A 27,896-nucleotide genomic window follows, 5' to 3' on the forward strand; every position below is an offset into this window, starting at 1 on the left:
ATAGGAGATAAACAAACCAAAACGGGGGCACATCGACTCACTCCGTACGCAATAAAATTTGGAAGAATTCTAAGGAAATTTCCAAGCAGCCGTGTATTAGTACATGAGGACAAAATGAGGGAGCAGATCATTCTGCCTGTAAGCTATCAGTGACAGCGGCCACGGCGGCGTATCAAATATGTGTAAAATGAAAAGCCAGTAGGGTGGAACAGTGTGTTCGAGGACCAGATGCGTTTGTGTTTACACGTCGAACTTCTGTTTGCAGAATGCTGTGAAACTCCAAACGTGCGCCAGCGAGTTGTCGTGTTGGGCTTGCTAGACCTTTGCATGGAAAGCTCCTTGATTCCACCTTTTCAAGTCTGTTTAAAGTGCGTGTTGATGTCGATGGCAGTGATGGAAGTCCCAGGGTCAAATCTAGAGGGGACAACACTGCTTCTGCTGTGGTCACATCCTGCACTCCGTTGCCAAGTGCTGTGCGCACTAACACATTGTTGGACATGTTTCATAGCAGCGTTTTCAAAACATTTTTGTGACTGTGGACTCAACTTATGTCACTGTAAATCCAAATAGAGAGCAGCTCGGTGTCAGTGTTTACCCAGACAGGAGACGCCACACTTTTGTCCCACAATCCCAAAAGATGCAACAGGTTAATTGGGAAAATGGTCCGTCTGTTTATGTGGCCCTCGGTTGACTGGCGGACAGCCCGGAGTGTACCCCGCTTCTCACCCGATGGCAGCTGGGATAGAATAAGCGGTAGACAATGGAGGGGGGCGCTTGCTGCTGAATGCTGACTGTGTTTGTAATTTCCTTGAATATTAGCATTGTGTTTACTCATTTCACTTGTTTGTTTTCTATCTTTTCAGTCACATTTATTTCAGACTCACTTTGACTGTATTCAGATGGATGTGTTGAAGTGTATTGATTGACCACTCCAGGGTATGCCACGTGTCCATTTACACAAGAAAAAGAGCCGGAGAATTCCCCTTATTATTAGCATTCTGGAGAGCTAACCATATAATGCGTTTTAAATGTAAACAAAGACATTGAGCTGCCTTTTCATTATCGTCAGTGGGTTGTCCTACACCTTTAACTCCAAATGAACCATGACTATGGGAACGGTCTTTCTGATTTTACCATCCTTATACACGTCAAACATACATGATGATGAAATGATTAACCCTTCTGGCCAAACCTGGGTCACACCGTCCCCAGCGGTTTAGGTATGTTAACCCTCATATTATGTTAAGGGTCAATTTGACCCATTTCACCCATTGACCCAATGGGTCAAATTGACCCTTAACATAATATGAGGGTTAAGTAAGAGTTCATGGAGGTAAAGAATGTAAATAAATGTCTCTCTTCTCAGTTTTTCCCCTCTAAAGCTTTGCCTGCAGTGTTTCCAGAGTGGCATGTGTAAAACCTGAGAAAACCCGGACTGCAGGTGTTTTTTTGGCAGCAAGTAAATCTTCGACACCATTTCTCCCCCGGTGTGATCTTAGCACTACTCCCAACACATTTACTGCTTTGCTGTTTTTTTTAGCGCTGCAGTGTAGTATTTGCCATATCAACTGTATCATCATATTGAAATATTCATCTACCGCACATTCATAACTGGCATGCTTATGAAAACGAGTTCCAGACGGATCTCTCAACTTTCACATCGGGGCTTATACCTAGTAGCGCCAGATTGTATTTGATTCTGTTGTAAAGGACAGGATCCTTTTCAGCCAGCCTGGCCTATTTATAATGTTATTTACGGTGCATGTGCGTGGCTGGTTTACTGAAAAGTTACACCCAGATGTCTTATTTGTACGGGAATTGATTGCGCTTCTGTGTATTTGACGGGATATTTTAACTGTTTTTTTTATAAGGACTGGATCCATGACAGCAAGCTAGCCTTCTGCTTTTCATTTTAAGCCCACATGGTGACTCACAATAGGTGGTTTTGTTTTTGGACCCATCTGCATCTTATTTGTGCAGCTATAGAAAGTTGTATATAACATTGTTCATCTCTCTGCAGAGAATAAATCATATGTGCTGACAAAAAAGAAAATAGGTTTACATGCTTGAAGACACTTTACAAGACTCATAGTCAGACCTGCACAACTTCAAGCCTTTTATGTGTTGTTTCATTTGTTTTTATTCAGCTGCAGAACAATAATTTATAGCCCTAGTTTTTCTTTGCCTGGACGCTGGTCATCAATGGCTAGCTCCAAACTTGGATGGATGGATGGATTCTTATATTTGAAGTGGCTCTTTCTAAACATCAGTTTTGGTACAACGATCACGGTAGAGTTCAACTATTATTTACCGCTTCGTGGGGAAAGGGGGAGCCTATCCCACATGGCATTGTGCGAAAGGCGGCTTCACCCTGGACCCATCAATTGCCAGTCAGTTGCAGGGCCAAATATAGACAAACAGCAGTGAAATTCCTGCTTTGCCGTCTGCCGTGCATTTGGATTGTTATAAATATGATTATAAACATGAATATGACGAGTGCAATAGAAGGGTGGTAGTGCAATAAGACGGTGTGCAACTCATAAAGTGCAGGTGCAAGGATGAGTGCAGTTTGAGTGGCAGTAGACTTTACATGTGCAGGGAGAAGAATGACTATCAGTCATTTAAGAATTCGATGGCAGTCGGGTAGAGGGAGTTCTTGAGTCGTGTCCTTCTAGGTTTTACGGTCCCGTACCTTTTTCAGTCAACTACCTGGTAGCTCCCTCCTCTTTTCAGGTGTATTCACCAACAATCTGCTGCCAGATGCTCAGAACATTTGCATTGTAACACATTTGAGTGATTCAAAGATGTACTGTTCCATTATCGTACGAAAAACTATACGACATATGAAATGAGTTGCATTATACAGGACTGTCTCAGAAAATTAGAATATTGTGATAAAGTTCTTTATCTTCTGTAATGCAATTACGAAAACAAAAATTTCATACATTCTGGATTCATTAACTGAACATCAACTGAAGTATTGCAAGCCTTTTATTATTTTAATATTGCTGATTATGGCTTACATCTTAAGAAAACTCAAAAATCCTATCTCAAAATATTAGAATATCATGAAAAAGTAATTTTTGTTTTTTTTAATTGCATTACAGAAGATAAAGAACTTTATCGCAATAATCTAATTTTATGAGACAGGCCTGTATGTACCCAGTAATTTATTTACATTTTGAATTGAGCCTGAAATCGGCGATCTGAGCTTTCAAACATCCTGGCTGGTTTTAGAGGAGACACCCCACTCATGTGTACACACACAAAAATAATACGTTTATTGAGGTTAAAAAAGATGACCAATTTTCATTGATCACCGTTGCAAAATTCTTATTTCAGAAAAGAAGAAAGAAGAAAGAGTGGATTGTATCATTTCCTTCAGCCCAGACATGACTAAAGCTAATGTATTCTGGCAAAACTACAGGAAGTGGATTCAAGTGAATTCCTAATGAATTCATGCTGCTGTTACCAAGAGCTTCCATAGTATTAATTCACTGATGTGTGTGGATGAAAAATTAAATTAAATAGCTGCATGTCCACATGATCAACATTCATTGACACTTCAAATGTAATAACCTGACAAGATGATTGTTTTTTTTATGAGAAAACGCATTCTGTGTCACAGTCCTATCCAAACTGTGAAAGGAAAGAGCACGAAGGGCCTTCATTTCATGATGGAGCTTATAAGTGTCATTTTATGAAAAAAAAAAGAAAGAAAGAAAGAAAGAAAAGTTTGGATATAAGGACCCAGGCTACCGTGTTGTCGGCCAAGAGATGAAATACATCGGAGTTGCCGACATGTGATTTTGCTACGAACGGCGATTTAAAAGAAACGTGGCTCATTTTATAATACAGATCGTAAATGGGGTTTAAAAGATCTATTCGGGTAATTAAACGGATTGTTGTATTTGCGTTGATTCTTGGCTCTTCTTTTGTGCAGCCTCATAAATAAATCCACTGTTAAAAGGGTTGTCTGGTGTGGGAGACACATGTGATATGAATTTACTATCTTGATGTACAGTAAACATTTTTAATAACTCATTTTTAAAGATAGTGGAAGGAGATTACCATTTTGCTTTCACCAGTTAAAGGAGGCCAAAAATTCAGAGGTTTTTACACTGTAATGTCCCTCCCAAAAAACGGTCGTTTTTCTTTATAGAAACTCTGCACCAGCTGCTGGAAGCAAAGGGCAAAAATATATCTATAAATTCAGCCGGAACACTGAAGCGGAACCAGATCCCCAAAATTTGCCCAGCAGGATTTTTAACAGGTTTATATTTAGTTCCATTTGAACTCAAAGATGAATAGATGTTTTAAAATGCAACTGTAATAAGCATTAATTAGAAAGTATTTATTGAAAGTATTGTGGGTTTACCACATAACCCTCAGCCAGCTCCCACTCACACTCCCACTCCTCTCCCCCAGCAGAACACATGTGATTCCACAGAGGTCAGCTGGAGGGAATGCTTTTAATAGTTCCAGATATATATAGATATATATGTATGTTTGCATCATATAGGGGCGGCCCGGTGGCGCAGCGGTTAGCGTTTCGGCCTCACGGCACACCTGGTTCGATTCCAACAAGGGCCTTTCTGTGTGGAGTTTGCACGTCCTCCTCTGGTTTCCTCCCGCTGTCCGCAAACATGCAGCAGGTTCATCGAATGAGTGGGCGATTGTTTGTCCTTGGTTTCGCCATCGACTGGCGAGCGGTCCAGGGTGAGCCCCGATAACCGCTGGGATTGGCTGCGGCATCCCCCGCCACCCTGACCGCGAGCTAAGCGGCAGATGATGCACGGATATCTAGTGTAATACTGTAAAATGAAACCCGCATAGGGACGTGATTATGAAAAACATGTTCACAGACAATGCTGTGTTTCCAAATGAGATGCGTTGTAACGTCAAATGTCCCCCGTCTTAGTCAAAAAACATGTTAGAGATTTTAGTGGTGTGTGGATGCCTGTAAGAAAAGCATTCGTTCTTTGCGAAGATAATGAACATAAGAATAAGAATAAGAACAACTTTATTTATCCTGAAGGAAATTGTTGTGCCAGAGTTTCAAGTAAAACATAACAATAATAAATAAAAGTAGGAAGGAGGGAGAATAAGAAATACAAATAGAACTATAAAGTGTCAAAGTCAAGGCTATAAAGTGTTTTAAGGTCTTAAAAAGTTCAAAGATTTGAATATTCCCTTCGGCTGAAGGAAGAGAAATTAGAAAATGCTAATAAATGCTTTTTCTTATCAGGACCCTGACTTATAAGGCAAAGATTGACATGCTGTACTTCTGTCCTCGACACTGAGATCAACCTGGTGGAGTTACAATGCATTTTATTGTTTTCCTCAAATGTCTCATACAAGTATCAGAAAAATATATTGTCTCCATGGTGACCACATCAGCTTGCATCAGTCACATTTATGCTTGTGTGCCAGTGCAGATGAATGAAGCATCAGTAGAAATGAGCAACGGTCATGAGTCGCATCAGGCTTACCGTAATTATAAGGTCTTTCCAAATGTGCTCGTTGAAAGTATTTTCACCTTGTATCAATGTTTATGATATTTCAGATTCATTCAAGGCAAATTTGACATATTGTGATCAGGATTTTGAAATAAAACAAAACACTGTGTGTTTCAACAGCCAAGTGAAATCTAGCAATCACATTTCAAAAATGAGACCTTGTGATCAGGGCTTCGGGTTTACAAGGATAAAACTTGCAAGCTTTTCAGACCACATTGTAAAAATATGTTTCATATAGCCTGTTATGCACCAAAAATATATGATGTAGTAGCAATATCTTGACTCACTGTTTCTTCCACACCAGGAGGCAGTGAGGAGGCTGTCGTGTAAAATCTTTTGATTGAAACTAAACCTCTGGTGAAAATCAAAGAAGAAATTGAATATATTTTCTTTATAAAACTATGTATTTGTCTGTAGTTACAGTCCATCACTGTGACATGCATATTGTTACATGCATGTTGTGCTCAGAATGAAAATGAATCAGCAGAATGGTTTTTCATTTTCACAATGTGGCAGCAGATTTTGAATCAAAACCAAAATGAATTATAAGAAATGCAAACGGAATTTTCATGATCTTCTTCCAGACTACTCATTTTCTGTGACTTGATCCAAATTAAAAAGCAAAAGACAATTGATATCTAATTTTCAAAATATACCCCAAGATTTTTTTTTTCTTCCAAATTTCAATTTGAAATATATAGTTTGAACATTAAAACAGAATCAGAATGAGCTTTCTGGAAAAAGAAAATGAAAGTGGAGTTTGCATTACTTATTACTTATTTTAGTTGTTAGTCAAAATATGCAGCCACATTCTGAAAAAGACAAAGCATTTCTGCAAATTCATTTTGAATTCAAAGTTTGACAAAATTTCTAATTGATATTTGATGGCCATTTACCAGGGTATATTTTAGAAATTAAATCTTTAATATATTTCTTAATTAGAAAAAAAAAAAAACTAATGGAAAATATAAATGCAGTTTGGATCGCCTTTTAGGTATTTTTGTGAGGAGTAGAAATTTTGAAATGACAAAAGCATTCTTCTAATGCACTATTATCTGAATCATTATCCCTGTATGCCTCTGTATATGTAGTAACATTGCGATGTACTTTATGTGAGCTCTATATTTGTCCACTTTAGGTTTCAACCTCTCCTTTGCATTTGGGCATTTTGTGAAAAAATATTTATCTGAAGATGTTTATTTCACAGAATCTGGGAGAAGAGAGGGCAGCAGCGATTGAAAATTATATGCTGACACCTCAGCAAATAAAGTGCAATGGACCTCAGGTTTATTATGAAATAATAACCTCTTTGAATGTGATGTTAAAAAGGATCTATAAATCTAGGCAGCCTGCTTTTATTTATTCTCTGACTCATAGGTGGCTCATGGATGTGTGCAAATTTGATCGGGAGCAATCGGTTTACATTCCCAGTCATGGATGAAATGAATTTACTCGGTTATCTGCTGTTAATCAAATAAGTGGGCAAAGAGATAGTAAGATCCAGTTAAAAATACTGACGGGATCAACCAAAAAAAACAAAAGAAAACAAATCAGAAAACCCAACAGGAACTGCTGACGGGCATGTGGAGGAAAAAAACTCAACTGGCAGAGCTACAATATTAAGATCTCAAGATCTACAAGCCAGATGAAGAACAAATCTAAATTAACCTTTAATTTGAAACACTTCCTTTTGAGGCACATTGTGGAGCACAAATGTTCATGATAAATCACTTTCAACCGCTAAAAAAGCGTTACCTCCTCCATCAAACTCTTCTCTGCATCCTCTTCTCCCAGGCCAGCTAAGTTCATGTCCTCTTCCATGACAGTCGCAACTCTTCTCTTCGGTCTTCCTCTGGACCTCCTGCCTCAGCATCCTTCTACCACCTGTATATTCACTATATCAGACCCTACCTGACCCAACAGTCGGCACAGCTATTGGTTCAGGCCATGGTCATCTCCCGCCTGGACTACTGCAATTCCCTCCTAACTGGACTACCTGCTTGTGCAATAAAACCACTGCAGATGGTACAGAATGCTGCAGCACGGTTGGTATTCACTCAACCCAAAAGGGCTCATGTTACACCTCTGTTCATCCAGTTGCACCGGCTACCAGTAGCTGCCAGGATCAAGCACAAGGTCCTGACCCTGGTATTCAAAACCACCTCAGGAACAGGTCCAGCATATCTGAACAAAATGAACCTGCTAGCAGTGCCTTTTGCTCGCTCTAAGCGATCTCAGGCAAAACTGTTCTCAGTTGTACTACCTCAGTGGTGGAACAAACTTCCAGAAGCAACAAGACTAGCATCATCTCTCTCAACCTTCAAGAAACAGGTAAAAACTGTTCTCTTTCAGGACTTTTTACTGCGCTGATGCCCCAGATCAGGTTAGGCAGCAAGTTAGGCTATGCAGTGTGTGTGTGTGTGTGTGTGTGTGTTTGTGTACGTTTGTATATGTCTTTGTCCACAAAAAAAAAAAAAAAACTCACTAACCCAAGCTTACTGTTCTGTATATTTCCTGTGCATCGTGTATTTGCAAGTGTATTTGCAGTCCCTATGTCCTCTATTGTAAGTCGCCTTGGATAAAAGCGTCTGCCAAATGCAATGTAATGTAATGTAATGTAAGATCTCCTCCGTAAATGGCCAAACCATGACAGTCTCAGCGTCTTCATCTCTCTTCCCATCTTTTCTTCATCGCCACTGCCTCTAAACCATCTCACCCGGCTCTTTTATACCTTTCCTTTCATTGCGGCTGATAGACGAGGATCACTCGGGCCTCGTCTTCCCCGGAGTAAATATGCTCAACAGGAAACCTGTCTGGCTCTTCCTTGCGGGAATATGCTTACAAACCACTAAAAGTTGCGATAAGCATCACCGCGTCACTTGGCTCAAAGTCCAGCTAAACGTATGAAAAACAATATTATTTGTGATATTTGGGCACCGGCTGTTTTAATAACTTTGTAATGGTGCCATAAAGGACGCCAGTGCATATCCAGATGGGACTTTGCATCTTTCCTGCAGTGAGACAAGCACACCAGTTCCTGGGAATAAGTAATGATACAAAATAGAAATAAATGATTTATTTTTCGTGCGCTGTCCGGTGCTCTCAGTTTTCTACCAGAAAAATGTTAAATCATTGTATTTTCAAAAGCCTTGGATTTCAGTCTGTACCGATGCTCAGTGGATCGCAGGGCCGCAGAATCGACCATTCACACCTCCTTGAGACATTCGCTTGCATTCTCATATTATATAGCGATAAATGACCATTCGCTATGAAGTTATGGGAAAGAGTAGTGGAAACTAGACTGAGAGCAGAAGTCAGCATTTGTGAACAGCAGTATGGCTTCATGCCTACGAAGAGTACTACAGATGCAGTATTTGCGTTGAGAATGCTAATAGAAAAGTACAGAGAAGGCCAGAGGGAGTTACATTGCGTTTTTGTAGACCTAGAAAAAGCATATGACAGGGTGCCAAGAGAGGAGCTCTGGTATTGTATGAGGAAGTCTGGAGTGGCAGAGAAGTATGTTAGACTGGTGCAGGACATGTATGCTAGCTGTGAGACACTGGTACGGTGTGCTGTAGGGGTAACAGAGAAGTTCAAGGTGGAGGTGGGACTCCATCAGGGATCAGCTCTGAGCCCCTTCTTGTTCGCAATGGTGATGGATAGGCTGACAGATGAGGTTAGACAGGAATCCCCATGGACCGTGATGTTTGCAGATGACATTGTGATCTGTAGTGAGAGCAGACAACAGGTAGAGGAAAATCTAGAGAGGTGGAGGTATGCTCTGGAAAGGAGAGGAATGAAAGTTAGTCGCAGCAAGACAGAATATATGTGTGTGAACGAGAGGAACTCGGGTGGAGCGGTGAGGCTACAGGGAGTGGAGATCAAGAAGCTGGAGGATTTCAGGTACTTAGGGTCAACAGTCCAGAGCAACGGAGAGTGCGTAAAAGAGGTGAAGAGACGGGTCCAAGCAGGTTGGAATGGGTGGAGAAAAGTGTCAGGGGTACTATGTGATAGAAGACTATCGGTCAGAATAAAAGGAAAGGTGTACAAGACAGTGGTGAGACCAGCGATGATGTATGGACTAGAAACTGTTACAATGACCAAAAGACAGCAGGCAGAACTAGAGGTTGCAGAGATGAAGATGTTGAGGTTCTCTTTGGGAGTGACCAGGATGGATAGGATCAGGAATGAGTCTATCAGAGGGACGGCACATGTTCGATGTTTTGGAGAGAAGGTCAGAGAAGCCAGACTGAGATGGTTGGGTCATGTACAGAGAAGAGATAGTGAATATATTGGTAGACGGATGCTGGAATTGGAGCTGCCAGGCAAGAGGTCTCGAGGAAGACCAAAGAGAAGATTTATGGATGTAGTGAGAGAGGATATGAAGGTAGTTGGTGTGAGAGAGGAAGATACAGAGAATAGGGTTAGATGGAGAAAGTTGACTCGCTGTGGCGACCCCTAACGGGAAAAGCCGAAAGAAGAAGAAGAAATGACCATTCGCTCTCTTATTCAGATGTTCTATCAAGAGTTCAAATATTCTCAACACCTCTTTTGCTCTTTTTCATTTATATGTGAACTCGAACGAAGAGTAACAGGAATTGAATCCACGCAGGAGAATGTGCACGACCCGAGTTGCTCACGGTTTGCAAATGATAGGAGACCCATTTTCAATCATATATAAGTAAGAAGATTGGAATTTAGATCTCTCTGTCGTTTTTTTTTTTCCCCCAATCTGCCTGCCCTTACAGTTTGTAACGGCTTTCATGCTGCGATAAATGTCTTAAAAATAGACATGCGCTTGAAAGCTGAGGGATCCCTATCTTTAATGAAATTGAGATGCGTCTCCCAACCTGATCTCCGAGCCTTGAACCCCGCGGTCCAGGGGTAATCCCACCGAAGGACCACACAGTCGGAGATACCGCTGATAGACGGTGTTTGCTTATTGGCCGCTCATGAGGGGAGATCTCTTTGTTGTGCGCGCTTTAAAACCTTAACCTTAAGATAAGCACTGGCCTTATCTGCGTGACCATTATCTCTCACCAGTGTCTTCTGAGTGTAGTCCACCATCTGGTGGCTTCAGCCATGACATTGGGCCCTCGGGCAGCAAATGCACAATTTGGAGTGAAAATAGACACGGGCTCGAGTGATACTGAGCATTAGCTGATATTGTTTTCTTTGTCGAGAACATCAGTTGGATCACATGTAGAAAATTTTCTCTCTGCCCACTTAAGTTTGGTAAATCGATGACATAGGCTACTGTTTTTCTCAACTTGAACTCATCCAGAAATGTAACCGTCCTTCACGGTCGAGACCGCCGCCGCCGCCGCGAAGCCACACGCTCGAATCCAAGCCGGGGTTTCAGACGTTTCCGAGGCTCTTTAAATGTTTCTGTGGAAATTCAAGAGCGGGGGAAATTCTCAACCATCACCTTATCCAGCTGGAGCCCCCTGCATGACCTGTTGGTGTTAAGGCGCTATTTTTGACCCTAAACATTTCAACTGGAAATCCCAGCTGAGTGGAAAAACGCCTCAGGACGACCCTTGAATATAACTAATGTTAACCGGGACTTCCAAACTTTGCAGCTTCATCCACTTGGTAAACATCTGCCAAACAACAGCTGCAGTTTCGCTTACTGACAAATTGAAAAAAAAAAAAACATACATTTTTTGACGTGTTTATAAATCCTGCTCCTCCAACCGCATTCTGAAAGTTCTGTCTAATAGCTAAATTCAGATCCTTGCAGCTGCGGGCACTTTCACTGTCTCGTCCTGTTTGTGATTAGAATTACAATTTTAACTTTTATACCGTGTTTGATCCACCGGATGACAAATCTATCAAATGTATCAAGCTGGATCGATTGATTGGGTTTCAGTCAATTCTGATACAGCATGTATTTCTTCTGTTCTTATTGTAGGTTATTACTAAAGCTGGCTGAGATTTTCTAGTGATTCATGATGCAAGATCAGACACCCGGCCCTTAGACTGCATTTCTGCTTTGGGACAACATGTTTACTCTACCTCAGGTGTGCCCAAAATATTGATCGCGATCTACCGATCGATCGCAAAGGTAGTGTGGGTAGATCGCATGTTATTAAAACGTAGACGTCAGCCTGTCCTCCTCACTATGAAATTTGTCACTTGACCGATAATCGGTCTGTCCATTTTGACTTTTCTGACATAGGCGTCACTGCGCATGTGCACATAACGGCGCGTTCTAGCAAGCTAGCGAGTTAGCCTCCAATTTATGTCTTCTAAACTTATGGGTATAAAAATGAGTGGGGGAGCTGGACCGAGTAAGAAGACTAAAACGTATCACTTCCATACGGAATGGGAGGTGGACTTTTTTTATTACTATGTCATTTTCAAAGTGCGTTGGCCTCATCTGCCGATCTGTCATCGCTTTACCGAAAAACGGAAATGTGGAGCGGCACTGACTCCCCTCCGAAAAGTGAGCCGGGAAGGAGAAAGGTGAAGGAAGTAAAATCCCAGCTGTCAGGACAGCAGTCATTTTTCTCACTGCTAACTTCAACTATGCTACTGACTCCATTCAAGTCATCAGAATAAGGTATTTACCAAAAAAGTACTCTGTTGTAGTGTGCTATAAGGGTTCATGCAGTGATGCAAGATCCGCAAACATTTATTGTGTTGAGTATATCAGTAAATATACATGTAATAATATATATTCAGCATTTTCAGTGAAGGAAGATCATTTTCACATGGTCATTTGAAAAGTAGCTCACTACCCCTGCTCTACACCTTACAAGAGGTTTCTTAAACCAAACAACATGGGGAATAAGTTTTCAATTCTTCTGATAAGCCTTATTTTCACAAGCTGTTTTCTGGGCAGCAGCCTGTTCTATTGTATTACAAATATCCCACTATGAAGGAGGCTTTGGGCAGATTCCCCCAAATCAGACAGCCTTGCAGTCGGATCCAACACGATCCCTCGGATGGACGAAAAAATGATTAATTATAATAATGGTAATCACAGAATTTCACTTGATATCACCAATACTACCCTAGCAAAGACAATGATATTATCAGGGATCTAATCACAAATGTTTTGAAAAGTTGATCTCTATAAAGCGGCCAGTGGCCGGGCCCAAAGAATTGACCCGGGTCCCAATTCTCCTGGGCTCACCGCCCACAGGAAGGCCCAAGGGGGTCGGGTACACGGCGAGCCGGGCGGTGACCGAAGCGGGGGACCTCGGCGGTCCGACCCCTGGTTGCAGAAGCTGTATCTTCGGACTTGGAATGTCAACTCGAGCCTGAGCTGGTGCGCAAGGCTGAGAGATCCCGACGAGATACAGTCGGACTCACCTCAACGCACAGCATGGGGTCTGGAACCGGGCCTCTCAAGAGGGGCTGGACTCTTTTCTTACTATGGAATCGGCCATGTTCTGTGCTTCCACTGGAAGGTAGAAGACTGGAGCTGCGGCCGGAAGGCAGTTGGCACCTGTTGGGGCGGCAACCTTCGAGTCCACCACTGGTGGACTCCAGTGGTGAGGGACACCATCAAACTGAAGGAGTCCTATCGGGCCTTTCTGGCTTGTGGGGCTCTGGAAGCAGCTGACAGGTACCGGCAGGCCGAGCGGCATGTGGCTTCGGTGTTCGCCGAGGCAAAAATTCGGGCATGGGAGGAATTTCGGCGAGACCCTGGAGAACGACTTCCGGTGGGTTTCGAGGAGTTTCTGGTACACCGTCCCGCATCTCAGAAGGGGGAAGCAGTGCTACGTCAACACTGTGCACCGCGCTGCTCGAGACGCTGTTGATCAGTGGCAGGAATACTTCCGAAACCTCTTCAATCCCGTTCAAACGCCATCCGATGAGGAAGCAGAGCCGGGGGACTCTGGAGCGGACACTCTTATTTCCGGCTACTGTAGTCGCTGATGAATTCAAAAAGCTCTTCATTAGTGGGGCTCCGGGGGTAAATGAGGTCCGCCCTGGGTTCCTCGGGCTCGGACATGTCCTCCGAATGGACCAGGACTGCATTCCTAAAGTAGCCCTTAGATGGACCCCACCTGGAAAGAGGAAACAAGGAAGGCCAAAAACAACTTGGCGGAGAACTGTGACCTAAGAACTGAAGATGGCAAACCTTACATGGGGCGAAGCACAACATGCTGCACAGGACAGGACCAGATGGAACCAGATAGTCGAGGCCTTATGTTCCACCTGGAACGAAGAGAATTAACTAACTAAACTAACTAACCTGGGTTACTCAAGGCTCTGGATGCTAAAGGGCTGTCCTGGCTGACACGCTTCTGCCGCATTGAGTGGATGTTGGCGACAGTGGCGCTGGACTGGCAGACCAGGGTGGTGATTTCCCTTTTTAAAAAGTGGGATTGGAGGGTTTGCTCCAACTACAGTGGGATCCTACTCCTCAGCCTCTTAAAGTGCAGCAGTAGTAATGGTAACTCCATTTGTGTAGCGCTTTGTACATAAAACGAACCTCACGGTTTATCAGTGTAACATTTATGTTAAAAACAACCTTTTACCTGAAAATCCTTCATTCGCTGAGGTGCATAAACATGGTAACCATTATTCGTCATTAGTCCTCGTGTGTGAGATAGTTAATGCGTGGCAGACTCATGGCTCGAGGCAGGAATGTTATGAAGTTCGACACACTGAGTGCGTGTTTAAGTCAATTTGCCCCAGATACAACCTTTCCACTTATATGGGGAATTTATTTACCACTTTTGAACTATTAAAAAAAACACATACAAATCCCCAAAAACTTTTATCATGTCCAAGTCAAGTAAAAGATGAAGTAAAGTCAATGTGAAAAAAATCTGTGAGAAATAATTTTGTCACCTTTAATTCATTTTTTCCCCTCAATCAATTCCTATTCAATATATGTTTTTTATTTTTTGTCAAATGTGTGAAAAACAGATTTATGGATGAGGGGCATCGGTTTCGTTCAGGACTGCAATATCAAAAGACACAAATATTGTTGTTTGTCCTTTTATTTGCTTCAGTTTGACTCTTTTTTTTTGTACAATATAATATCAGATGTAAAATGTAAATATAAAATGGTAAATTTGTGAATTATGTAATGGGGAAGGCATACATATATATAAAACTGTGTATTTCTGCCCAGTCAGCGGAGCACGTTTGGAGAAGGCAATGTAGATGTTAGTCCGTGAAATGTGAGTTTTGTAAATGTCTGAACACACAAAAAAAAAATCTAGATAAATAAAGAAATCTAAATCCCATCATAATCCCTCCCACCAGAGGCGATAATCTGGAGATCATCCTCGAAAACTCCATAGTTCTTGCGGTACTTTGCGACTATTTACTCATGGGGACTCGAGTTTTTTTAAAACATTGTCTAAAGGTGTTAACGTTAGGTTCCTGTCAAACAACTGGTGAGGACGCTCCCTCGTTTGGTCGAATCTCAGACAATCGGAGGTTATTTAGGAGGTCATGACAAAATGTATGATTCAGTGTACTGTCATCCAGCTTCCCGTCTTAATCCATGATTCAATGCACATTTTGCGTGAATACAGTAGAAGAAATTATCAAGCTGAGCAAGATTTTTCATCTGTGATCCAACAGCACTGTCAAAGAAGATCCTCCATTTTATCAGAGCAGATCATCATCTTCACCTTTGAAGGACAAGCTTCCTCTTCATCTAAAAGCCGAGTTATGTCATTATGGGAAATGATTCCCAGGTTTGACTAAAATGTCCCTGAGTAGATCTGACCAGATGCCCATCTGCAGGGTAAATGGTTTGTTTTCCACCGGAGCTTCATGTGCGTGGAAGATGAAATATGATCACAACAAAGGGTGCTAACATCATCATGTAAGTTCTCCAGACGTCACCTGTTTGACAGTTAGTGGCTAACATATGGCTGGATTGTTGACAAATCATGAAAACAGGTTGTCCTGCAAAGGGGAGGGACGGTATTCTAAAAAGCCTCAGTAGTCTTCTCCCCTAGTGAGCATTGCTGGTGTACCGCACAAGTGCACGATTGTCCTGTAAATTCACGGGATGGTGCCGTCCGAATTCCCATTCGCTGTCAGACGGTTAATGAACTTTCTAGCGTAACCGTGTTTGACGGGACGACATAAGATGACGGAAACCCGCGCCAAAGTCAGTGTCTTACGCCACACGCCTGTCTCCTTCACCTCTTTGGCTACAATTTGGTCATCATCATCATCACCGAGCTTCATATGAGGAACTCTTTCTTGCAAAATCGAACATAAGGCATTATATTAATACTTATTTGGCTCCTATAAGGGTTGTTATAGGCTTCTGTTTGAGTTTCTAGTCCAATGTTTATGTTTCCAATCTGCTTTTGGCCTTCAGTGATTACAGCTGCTTGAATATCTATTCTTACTCTCATAAGTGCAAATTAAAGGAGCATTACTCAGTAAAATAAATAATACCGAAAGTCTTTTCAGAGATGTTTGTAAAGGAGCTGATTAATTATATGTTTTTGAAAGCACGCTGCGGCTGCCACGCTTGGTTCACATACCCACACACACCGCATCGATGTGTCAAATAAACGGGTTGGCTTAGAAATAGTTAATTGTTTTAAGGTGTGTGTGTTTAATGCTATTTAATTCAATCTTTAACTGAGATTTATAGGTTGTTTCTCTTCTTTGACATTTACTGCGTCCACAGAGCAAAAACATACTTCAGCTTTAGCCTACGAAATGTCTTTTTTTCATCTGAATGCAGGGTTTTGTATTAGGTAGCCGTTCCGCTGCTGATAAATACTTTTATTTTCCTACTGCTGACAGCTGTGTTTTTACAATCTTCTCTCACTCGACCCTCTTCTATCTGGAGTGTCTTTTCATGTTTGTTCGCATGATGACCGGAGGCCCGAGTTTGCAGTTAAGCAGAAAGATTGAACTTTGTTAGGGATTAAACAGGATAATATAAGGAAATAAAGGGAAGATAAACATGTTGTTATTGACCTATTTCCTCTGACGGCGAATGTAGTGTAAACAAATGGACATACGAGCACGTACGTCTGCACACACACACACACAACACGATGAAAAATGGATGTAAAGAGGAAGACAGAGACTAAATATGCTTTTTCTACACATTTTCATTTCAAACAATATTGCTTGAGGAAGGGCTTTGCATGAAAATTGACATAGTAATGGACTGGACTCACCATTAAAATACATATTTAGAAGAAAGTCCCAACAATAGTAGAAAAAGGACAATTCATTACAATGAAAAATTATCTTTGGAGAATAATGAAGATGTGATTATGAATAACATGAATTTGTTATGCTGCCCAAACATTAAGAAAAAGTTTTTTTGTTTGTTTGTTTTTTAAAAAAACCCTGTTACGCTGTTTCCTGAATTAGGAATTGCCTTCCCATTTTTGGTATGATGTGCAGCTCACTCGTATTTAGTACAAATATCACACAGTCTTTCAAAGTATGTACGGTTAGAACAAATGCTCTTTCATTTTTAACAATGGACTTTTCCATAATTCATTGTCTTATACTTATAAGCAACATATTGTATTTCCAAGTTTTCTGGATATAAACACATTCACTTTTTCCACTGGCTCGCTTAACATTTTTATAATTGTATTATTATACTTTAGAGTCCTCCTGAGAGAAAAAAGGGTGTCGGGAGTCAAAATGAACGGACTGGCCCAGGTGCGCTCGCCCAGGTCCGGGACCTACTTGTCGCTGTCCAAGGTGCTGAAACCTCCAAACTCTTAGAAAATTAACCGCAAACTATTCCGGCCTGATTGATTTATCATATCCGCACCACAAGTACTCCTTCAAATTCAAGATCAGATCCATCTTTTGAACGGTGAAGAGTAAGGAGTGGACAAGGATCTGTGACCAAAGACCCCTCTGCCTGATCGTGATCGAGGATTTAATATATTCCCACAAGCCCCTCGTCACTCCGCTCACCTACAATTGATTAATTTCCTTTTTTTGAACATGCAGTCACGTGTCTTTCAATGTGTATCGCATTTGTTTTTATTCTTAGCAAGGCTAGATTTTTAAAAGACACTCTTCTGACCTCCTCCTGCCGATGACATTCGAATGGCAGTAAAAGTGTTATAGTTACGTTGAAATAAGTTTGAGACGAACTCTTCTTGTCACTGCAAATGTGAATCGCCCGACCTAAAATCTAGCGTTGCAGTGCGTGACACATCATTCGCTCTCATGTGGAAAGAGGCAATGTAATACAGCCAAACCAAAACCGTATACAGGACTGTCTCAGAAAATTAGAATATTGTGATAAAGTTCTTTATCTTCTGTAATGCAATTATAAAAATGTCATACATTCTGGAGTCATTAAAAAAACTGAAATATTGCAGGCCTTTTATTATTTTAATATTGCTGATTAAGGCTTACATCTAAAGAAAACTCAAAAATCCTATCTTAAAATATTAGAATATCATGAAAAAGTAATTTTTGTTTTTTTAATTTTCTAATATTCAAATTTTCGGAGACAGTCCTGTACTCAGAATATCTCTCTGACACTCAGAAATAGCGAATAGATATTAGCTTATCGGGTGCCTTATGTTGTGCACGAGCCTCAACACTTGCACAATCTAATATTTCAATCCAAGGTGCATCACATTAATGCACATTGCACTCACTAGGTCATAATGATGTCTCTTCATGAAACAGGTGGTCCAAACAGATTGTATAAGGTCGGAATATATAGTCGGAATATGTTTATGTACATATGTATGTATTGAATTTGAATGTATTTTAATGACACATATGGCCTTTGTCATGTCTTCTCTTCTGTCCACACACACGTTATGTCAGCATGACCCTCCTCTTTTTTTACCGGGAGACACAACAGGCCAGTTTTGCTTGTTATTGTATTTGGAAAGGACCAGAAGAAAGGACGAAGATAACAATGAATGCAATGAGAATGTGATGTCATCCATTGTTGGCATTTCAGAGAAATTCTTGATCGTTGTACATCGTTGCTGGTAGATACCAGCACAACCCGGAGACGAGACATGCAGACAAAAAACACACGACCTTTCAACCACATGCAACTCTATTAAGATCCCAAGACAGATCACCGTGCACATATCTGTAGAGCCATCTGTGTGATTTATTTTCTTTTCCATGTTGGCCTCCCATCACCTGTTCTAATCCCAATGTGGGTGAGTTGCTTGTTCCTTTCTTACCCAAATGACGGACAAATAATAATGCACTCAAATAAAAGAGAAACGTTGCGGTCCTTTCCAAGCAACGGAAACCAAGTCCAGTGTCTTCAATAATATTGGACAATGGTTTAAAATAAGGGAGTAGGATCTTTAAAGGCCACCCTATATCTTTCATGTAGGGTTATTTTCACTCTGTTAAATCTGGAAGCTGCATTTTCATCCGTGTTTTTATCAATACGTAGACGTCCTGAATCCGCCATACAAGGTTAGCTTCTCGGACAAGTTTCTCCATTTATCCGGCATCCGGCATGACCTACATCTCCTATTTACTTTGATTCAACTCCTCAGACTGGATGCCAGCCACACATCTTCCTCCTGCTGCCAGGGCTTTATTTATTCTTAAGAATTGCCAGTTTTTTTGGAATGAATTCATTTGATCACATTCAATAACAGTATTATTTTCCTGCAGCTTGGTTGGTTTTTTTTAGAGCCAACCAAATGCTTGTTCCAGACTTTTTGGCATCTTAATAGCAGCCCATGTGTCCTGAATATGTCCTTGTCTATTAAATAAATGTGCTCCATTTACAAAGGCCTATGGGTTAACCTATCCAAAGGGGTTGTACTTTCATAATCAAGAGTTATTGGGAAAGTGGCCTGAGCAGGAGGGTCAAACCTACGGCCCGTGGGCCAGTATCGGCCCGCCAGGGGGTCCGGTCCAGTCCGTGGAATAAATCTACAATTTGAAAAAAAACATCAAAATTATGAATTACTTTTTAAAATAAAAGTGCCGTTCTTAGAACGTCTGCTAGGAGTGCACTGTTTTAGTCAGTGTTAAAAACATATCACGATGTGACTCACAACTTACAGGAGATAGCAACAATGCAGATCTGGGTCTATAAATAGCATTTTGTGTTATTGTTAGATGTGGACCTGCTTGACACCCTCAGCAGCAAGATGAAGTTGCCACAAAAAGAGAAAAGGGGAGGTGAAGTTTAGGGTTTTCCAAGAAAACGGACCACTTTTTACTTATTGGTTGAGGTTAAGAAGAAACCTGTATGCTCGATGTGGAAACAGCAAGTTTCTGTGCCACAAAGAGACTCGCCGTTACGAACAATACAACAAAATGCACGGAGAACTGAGAAGACAGAACTGAGGCATCGTGTTGTTGCAATCGCACTTCCTTTGGAGTTTGACGCCCCTGTTCTAGACCGCGTCTGAGGTAATGCTGCGCTCAGCCCATGGCTCCGCACTCCGTGTTCCACTTTACCTTTCGCGTCGGGCTAATAGGTTGCAGACGTCTTCGGCCGCATCCATCGAGGTGAACTCCCCGCGGCCTGCTATTATGCGCTGCCCAGACAAACAACACATCTGCCCAGTTTCCACAACTGTCTCTCTAATTCCACAGTTTGTTGAGTCCAGACCTAAAATTATCATCTTGTTAAACGTTGTCATCTTTAACAGTTTTGGGTACTAATGCTAGGCTCTTTTTATTTTAAATGGCTGATTAGCGTTTAAATCTCAACTGATAAAGCACTTCCCGTAACAGAAATTTAGATTTATCAGATTGGTGATTTTGTGCATTTCCAGCTCCAAAGCTTTAACTGTCCAGATCTAATTCTGTCGTAAGACCACGGATAAAATCCAAACCTCCTTTGTTTTGAACATTTCGTTTCACGCATCTTGAGCTTAAGTACTGACATGTGTTTTTCTAAAGTTCAATGTCTGCTTCTATTTCCAGGCCACAGTCTGTCAGAATTCTTTCCTTCCCTTTTCCCGAAGTCACGAATTCGCTCTCTTCGCAGAGAAGCTGTTTGTCGTGGCACAAAGCAACCCCCGCTCTCTTTTCAGTCCGCCACCAATGTCCACCAAACGTACACTTTTTCTCAGAGGAAAAACCCCTCGCCCCAGAGGTCCCTGCTCAAGGTGACCTCAATCCTGTTGACTTTGGGCTCCATGTGTCCCTGTCCAAGGTGCTGAAAAATGTGTCCTGGTCAAATTGTCTTCCGTAGCATCAACAACGACAATACGGGGCAACTTTAACAGCCTCGGAGGGACGTCCGCTCGAACAACGGGTCCATCGTAGATTCCACATTGTATCGCAATGATCAATACCAGCCAAAGTAATCTTGAACGCTGATTTTTTTTCATATTACGGCCAGTGTACGGAGCAGGTGATATTCCCCGATTGATTGGAGGGAAAAGGTCCGGATGGAGTACCTTTAACTGTGTGTGTGTGTGGAAAGGCAGGCCGAGTTTCCTCCCGCTTTAAGAATGTGAGACTTCCTTCCTTTGGAAACGCTGACCGCTCAAATGACCTTCTTCTGCCTCGGTTTTTCTGGGAAGAACTACAAACTGGCAAAGAGGAGAGCGCTGCTTTGCCGCTCTGGCTCTGACTGACAGATGCGATCGTGTCCAACAATGCTTTCTTTATGTGTGTGTGTGTGTGTGTGTGTGTGTGTGTGTGTGTGCGCATTTTTATTTTTGCACTTTGGTAGGTCAAGCGGTGCTGAATCCACGCCGACCCCCCCGGCCTTTCGATCTCGGATCAAAATGACTGATTGACTTGATTTATGTGCTCCACGTGGGAAAAATGGTCTATTCAAAATTGAAAACACGTGAGAAATACATCCTAAAAAATACGACCTACTGACTAATTCGAGCCTCCACCTGCCTCGAGGCTGACTCAACACCATCAAGGCGCCAACTTCATTAGAATTGTGAACTTTAAGCAGAAACTGCTCAGCTCTATCTGGACGTCCAGTGACACTATATAACTGACGCAGCTGAGACTTTTAACCAAATCATAAATTGGCTTGAAAGCATGTCTGCAGAAAAGGAAATCATAGTTGGCAGTGAGGTCGTTTGTAATAGCTGGCAAAATTGCCTCGGAGGGACCGGCCATCTTGCTGTCATGCAACACCCGGTCCTGCTTATTTATGATCAGTGGACACCTAAAATTTCCTTTATATTCTCTGGTTTTTCTGTTGTCATGTTTACATCCTTTTCATTTTCAGGCCGGGACGTCGTCTCCTTCTGTTGTTTTAAAGCGCCTGCGTCTAAATTGAACTCGGTCCACGCTCGCGTGTTGAAGGCTGATTCGCAGAACGGTCAACTTGACTCGGATTCCTCATCGGTCGTGATCGGTCACCGTCATGCCCCCCCGTTGCGAGTTGATATTGATTAGTTATTGTTGTTCAATCCTGTTTTCCTTTGGCTTTTAGTCATATTGCAGTTTCAAAATATTGACCTCAGTCTGTTTTTGCCTTATGACTTTGGCTGGTGTTTGTTGTTTTGCTGGATATTCTGTATTTGACCTTGAAGTATTTTTATTTTTTTCAAAATCTGTTGGTTTCGTTGGACTGACGTTAAAAAAACGAATCAGACAACAACCCCTTAGTAACTGGAAGAAACCTGAAACCTTTCGGACAATTGAACTTGGAAAAGTACCCAGATATAACAAGATGCTGTTGAGTGAGAAGCAGCTCCTAAAACTTGGCAGGTCCTTTGACTCCATGTGTTGTGCAAAAACCAGGTTGGAGTAAATAGTTTTACAGTGCGTCAAGACAAAATTTTTTTGCAGATTTGTTTGAATGAGTTATTATTATTATAAAGTATTGATAAAGTTTTGAATTAGGACCAAAAAGGTCCAACGGGCTCATCTTTCATAATACCTGCCCGCACCAGTACCCCAGTGGACTGCGAGGAGAATGGCTTCCAGGTAGCTTCACCTTTGATTCTTCTCAAATCTTCAGCGGTTCATATGCGTCTTTTCTTCTCGACTCGTTTCTTGCGACCCCGTTGACTATTTGTATCACAACGTTTGATGGTTCTGTGATCACGCACTGATATCTTAGATACTTCAAGAGTGCTGCATCCCTCTGAAAGACTTCTTACAATTTTTTACTTCTCAGAGTCACTTAAATTTCTTTTTTAGCCCATTTTTCAGAGGAGAAGAATCTGCCTAATAATTCTGCACACCTGTATGTAGGGTGTTGATCTCCTTCGGCCACACCGTCCCTCGATACGCAAATACACATCACCTCATAACCAGTCAATCTAATAAGCATTCACGTTCATACAGCTTGGAGATGAAAATTATGGATAAAATGATGATATGGTCAAAATAATCTCTTGCCTTATAATTGTGCACACAGTGTAGGGTATCTTTCCATTTAGGCATTCATTCATTTGCCATATAAGTCACTGTAAATGGGCATTTTCGGGGGAAAAAAATCGGTGAAAGAGGATATATTCAAAACTGGTTTTCTGTCTATTCTCAGAGGATGGCAGAGCAGGAATATTCAGATACTCTTTTGCCTTATTGAGCAACTTTGCCATCAAAATGGTCGACCACGGCCACTGCTGCACAACCCAGCGCTACACACACCGAAGGAGTGCAAATTTAAATATAAAGATATGCAATGGCTTCTGGACAAGATCTTCTAACAGTGCTCAAACTCATGTCACTGTCTTTGGACAGAAAACCTTTACAAACCGACTCTTTCACACCGATTATCAAACAAGCGTCACCAGAAAACAGAATACTGAGGAACAGAAGACAAGAATTGCCAGGAAACAGTTCAAATAAGTGTACGCTCACGAAGACAAATGTGATCAAAAGACTCGGGAGGCCCACGAGGGAAGCTGGCGTTTCTGTAAAACGTAAAAATACCTTTTCAGATGGTCAAGAGCCGATCAAGATCCCCGGGAAAACTAAAGTTTTACATAAAGATTACGGTGCGTTGGATCCGGGTGTTGCAGAATCGATTCATAATAATCACCAAAAAGTCAAGATGCACCATCACAAACATTGTCAAACTACAATTTGTCACTCGAGAGTCAAACTTGTTTACCAGTCAGACTCCTCTGAAATGATATGTATCAACATGAAAAGGGGAAGCTTATGAGTATCTAAAAAAAATGTAAATTACAATTTTTATGCACTCAAAAAAAGCTTAAAGTGACATTGTTTAGATATACCCGACAAGGATAATTACCCATGTAAAAAGGATTTATTTTCTTTTAATCAGATTAGCATTTTAAAAGGTTAAAACAGACCTGGTTCCTTAGATTGTAAAACATGTGCCAATAAATATGGAAAACCCATTTTCCAAAGTATTTTTCAATGTTATTTTGCAACATCCTTTTTCAAGAGCCCTGTCACTTTCCTCCCACTAGTATTTACATTGACTGTTGGCCAAGCAAGGGACTGCGTTTCCAGCCGCTCCCATCGGAGATTTCCAAAGGTAATAGCTCGTATCAAATTACAAGATGAAGATTAAGATAAGCGGGCGATAACCTCATCCAAATTTGCTTCAGTTATGCTCAGAGTGATTTCCGCAGCGATGTCTCGATTGCTCCGGTCTCCTGATAGACATCTTGAAAGAGACACAAACAGCGATTCCCAAATTCCCCATTTCATCTTGAAGGCACAATAGAATAGAATAGAAATAGAGCCTTCATGTTAAATGCACTCAAATGATGTAGTGCTGCCATCACCTTGCAGTTTCAAAGTGCTTTCCATTGGATTACATTCATCTATTTGCACACACACTCACACACCGATGGCTAAGCAGCCCACGGGGAGCGGCTTTGGTTTCAGCGGACACGTTGGCGTGCCGACGGAGGAGACGGCTGTCAAATCGGCAACGCCTCGAGCTTGTTAAAGTTTATCGTGCCCTTCTTGAACGGAATAGTGGCGAGGCCAGCCTGCGTTTTTTTTTTTTTTTTTCTGCTGATAATGCTCTGCAAGTCTGGAACTAAATCCGCTTTCTTTTTCCGATATAGAACAAACCGCAGAAGTACTCGAGGTATACCGCGAAATGTTATTTGTTTTATATCACATCAGGGGCCGCATTCACTGTTTTAGAAATAATACTGCATTTGCAAAGTAACAACAGGGAAAAGCAAGAGGTCTTTGGCAGAACAAAATCAGCCCATCTCGGAAAGGCGGGGCCCCGTCTTCAAAACAGGGATAATTGACCAAGTAATATATATCCCAGGTCTATTTTGGGGCTTTTTCAAACGTACCAGATCAGACTGTAATACGAAACATTTGAGCTACGCAGTTGTTGATATCGTCGATGTAGTAGATTCTTCCGATATGTAGATTTGTCTTGTGTATATAAGCGGTTGTGGAGGGTTGGTGCATGAGGGCGGAAAAGCTTTTGTGCAATACTATTGCAATCTGTTCACAAAAAAAAAGTACAAATGTGCACCAGAAAAGAGACGCACTGGACCCAAACTGGTACTGAGGAAAGGGTGCGTTCGTTCATGGCCTCGGATAGCATCACTTTAAAAGTTATAGGTGGTTAATGTGAATTTGAAAAAGTCACGTGCAGCTTTGAGGCATTATCATTACATTACATTACATTACATTACATTGCATTTGGCAGACGCTTTTATCCAAAGCGACTTACAATAGAGGACATAGGGACTGCAAATACACTTGCAAATACACGATGCACAGGAAATATACTGAACAGTAAGCTTGGGTTAGTGAGTTTTTTTTTTTTGTTTTTTTTTGGACAAAGACATACACAAACGTACACACACACACTGCATAGCCTAACTTGCTGCCTAACCTGATCTGGGGCATCAGCGCAGTAAAAAGTCCTGAAAGAGAACAGTTTTTACCTGTTTCTTGAAGGTTGAGAGAGATGATGCTAGTCTTGTTGCTTCTGGAAGTTTGTTCCACCACTGAGGTAGTAGAACTGAGAACAGTTTTATCAGAGTGGAAAGACATAACACTGATCCCTGGCTTCCTCTCTCCCAAATGCGATACACACATTCATCGTTTGTAAACGCCGTTCTCTCCCCGGTTTTGATGCTAACTTGTATGTACGACATCACCGTCGAGTCTACAGTGGCCTACAGTGACACGTCTGCAAGATCTGACAAAGTCTGACAAGAGTAGCCTTTTTTTCGTCTTTCAATCCATTTAGGGGTTTCAAAATGAAAACACTGAAAACCAAAAAAAGTACCTTTTTCTCGTCCTCGGAGCTATTTCATCAGATAATATAGTCCTAAGTTGGGGTCTGCGGTTTTCTTTATGGGTTTAGGGCCACGTGAAATTAAAAGTATTTAATCTTGACGCAATTGAGTCAAAACAGATAATATACCCGTGGGATTTAACTTGCAAATGCAGAAAGATCCCATTACAGGTATAAGAACATTTCTAGACAATACAATCATTCATTATCTGTACAGCTTCTCCAGCACTCACGGCCGTGGGAGTGGGAAGGCGCTGGAGCTGGAGCCCGTCCCGGCGGTTAGTGGGCGAGTGGTGGGATTCTCTCTTGGTTGGTCGCCAGTCGATCAGGGGATACACGTGCATGGACATACAACTCGTTCACATCTGCTGGGAAATTTAGTCTCCGATGAACCTGCTACATGCGGAGGAAATCATTTCTGACAAGGGGAGAACGTGCAAACTCCACCCCTCGTTGGAATCGAACCAAGGACCTTCACCTGTTATCGTGATGCCGGTAGTATTAACGATATAGGACAGTTTTAATGCTATTGCAAAGCCTTATATGATTTTAACATCAAATCTGTCTGAATTTCTTCAGGCTTCTGGGATTTCGGACCGGAATGAAGTGCATCGTGGGGACGGGAAAGGAAGCGAGGGATGCAAAGGGTCAGGGAAGAGTACAAGACGGGATTTGATTTCAGTCCCGTTGATGACGCTTTAACAAAGACACAAAGCGTATGACAGACATCGGGACGCAGGCTGGGTTCTACATTTTCTTTGCCGAGATACGTATGGATGCCCTGCTGTCTGCTGGCACAATTCTCTGGGAACCCGTCCGGATGTGGTCAGTTTTTATCTTAAAAAAACACACTGCAGTGACAAGTCTTGCTGAGACTGACTTAAATCTGGATCTTTAAAATTCCAAATCCATTTTAAAAGCATCCTAGGATACTGTACCGCAGCCAAAACTTGAATGAAAAATATGTCTCATTTCAATAACATGAAATTCAAATGGTCTTTTTTTAGGTCTCTACATGGAATAGAACCGTGAAACTCTCCAAAAACTCCCTTCTTTCATATTCTGATAATAATATTCAGCACATAGGTACAGATGTGTGTAGAGGGCAGCAACACATTCTGTGTCAACTACTGCCGAGAAACGATTTCTCAAGCTTCTAGTGATTAAGCACAGTGTAAAACAGTGAAAAAACATTTTAACATCAAATAGATAGATTGAAAATATATATATATATACATACATATATATTATGGCTATCATATGGCTTATTGGTATGGCATTTTAATGCTGAAAGCAACGTGTTATGTATCTTCTTCCATATTGCTAATATTTCCTCGCAACGGCACCATGCGTGAGCATTTTGCCTCCACATGTTTTCTTTCACAGACTCATAAATAAACACCGCAATATGTGAGACACACTCCTCTTGTTCATGCTGCACACTACAGCCAAAAAGACTCTGTTATGCATATTTGTAGAATCCAATTGCAGCGGACAAGGAGGTGCTTTTCTTCATCAGATTCGATCAATTGCAATCTAATTGCTGAATTTAAACTCTGTGGGAGTGTATGCTATGATGTAAGAGCAAAGATGATGCTTTAAGCTATACAAAATAGTAGGGGGGGTGTTGTATGGTTTTAAGGGAAGAGTCCAAAAGGCTCTGGGTGGTCAAGGAGAGCCGGATAGACAACTTTGAAGAGCTGATGAATGAGGAAAAGGAAAGAGAGCAAAGCTGAAAAGAGGAGACTTTTGTGGACCATGAAGCAGTACAGATTAGTAACGTTGAGGTCGGGAGGCTATTGAAGAAGATGAAGAGTGGAAAGGCAGTCGGTCTTGTTGATGTACCCTTAGAGGTATGGAAGTGTCCCAGAGAGGCGCCAGTAGAGTCTCTGGTTAGATTATTCAACAGGATCTTAGAGAGTCAGAAGATACCTGAGGAATGGAGGAGAGGTGTGATGTTGCCAAATTTTAGGAGTTAGGGAGATGTGCAGGATGGCAGTAACTACGGAGAGAGTTGACGAGCCACACAATGAAGTTACGGGAAAGAGTAGTGGAAAAGCAGATATCAGCATTTGTGAGGAACTCCACAGTTTCACGCCTGGGAAAAGGACTACAAATGCAGTATTTGCCTTAAAAATGCTAATGGAGAAGTACAGAAAAGGTCAGACGGAACTGCGTTGAACCTCTGTAGATCCAGAAAAAGCATATGATAGGGTGCCGAGAGAGGAACTCTGGTACTGACAGAGAAGTATATTAGACTGGTGCAG

The sequence above is a fragment of the Fistularia commersonii genome, chromosome 8, assembly GCF_037954325.1.
Source record: "Fistularia commersonii isolate RoL2024-O1a breed Wild chromosome 8, RoL_Fcom_v1.0, whole genome shotgun sequence".
Classification (NCBI taxonomy): Eukaryota; Metazoa; Chordata; class Actinopteri; order Syngnathiformes; family Fistulariidae; genus Fistularia; species Fistularia commersonii.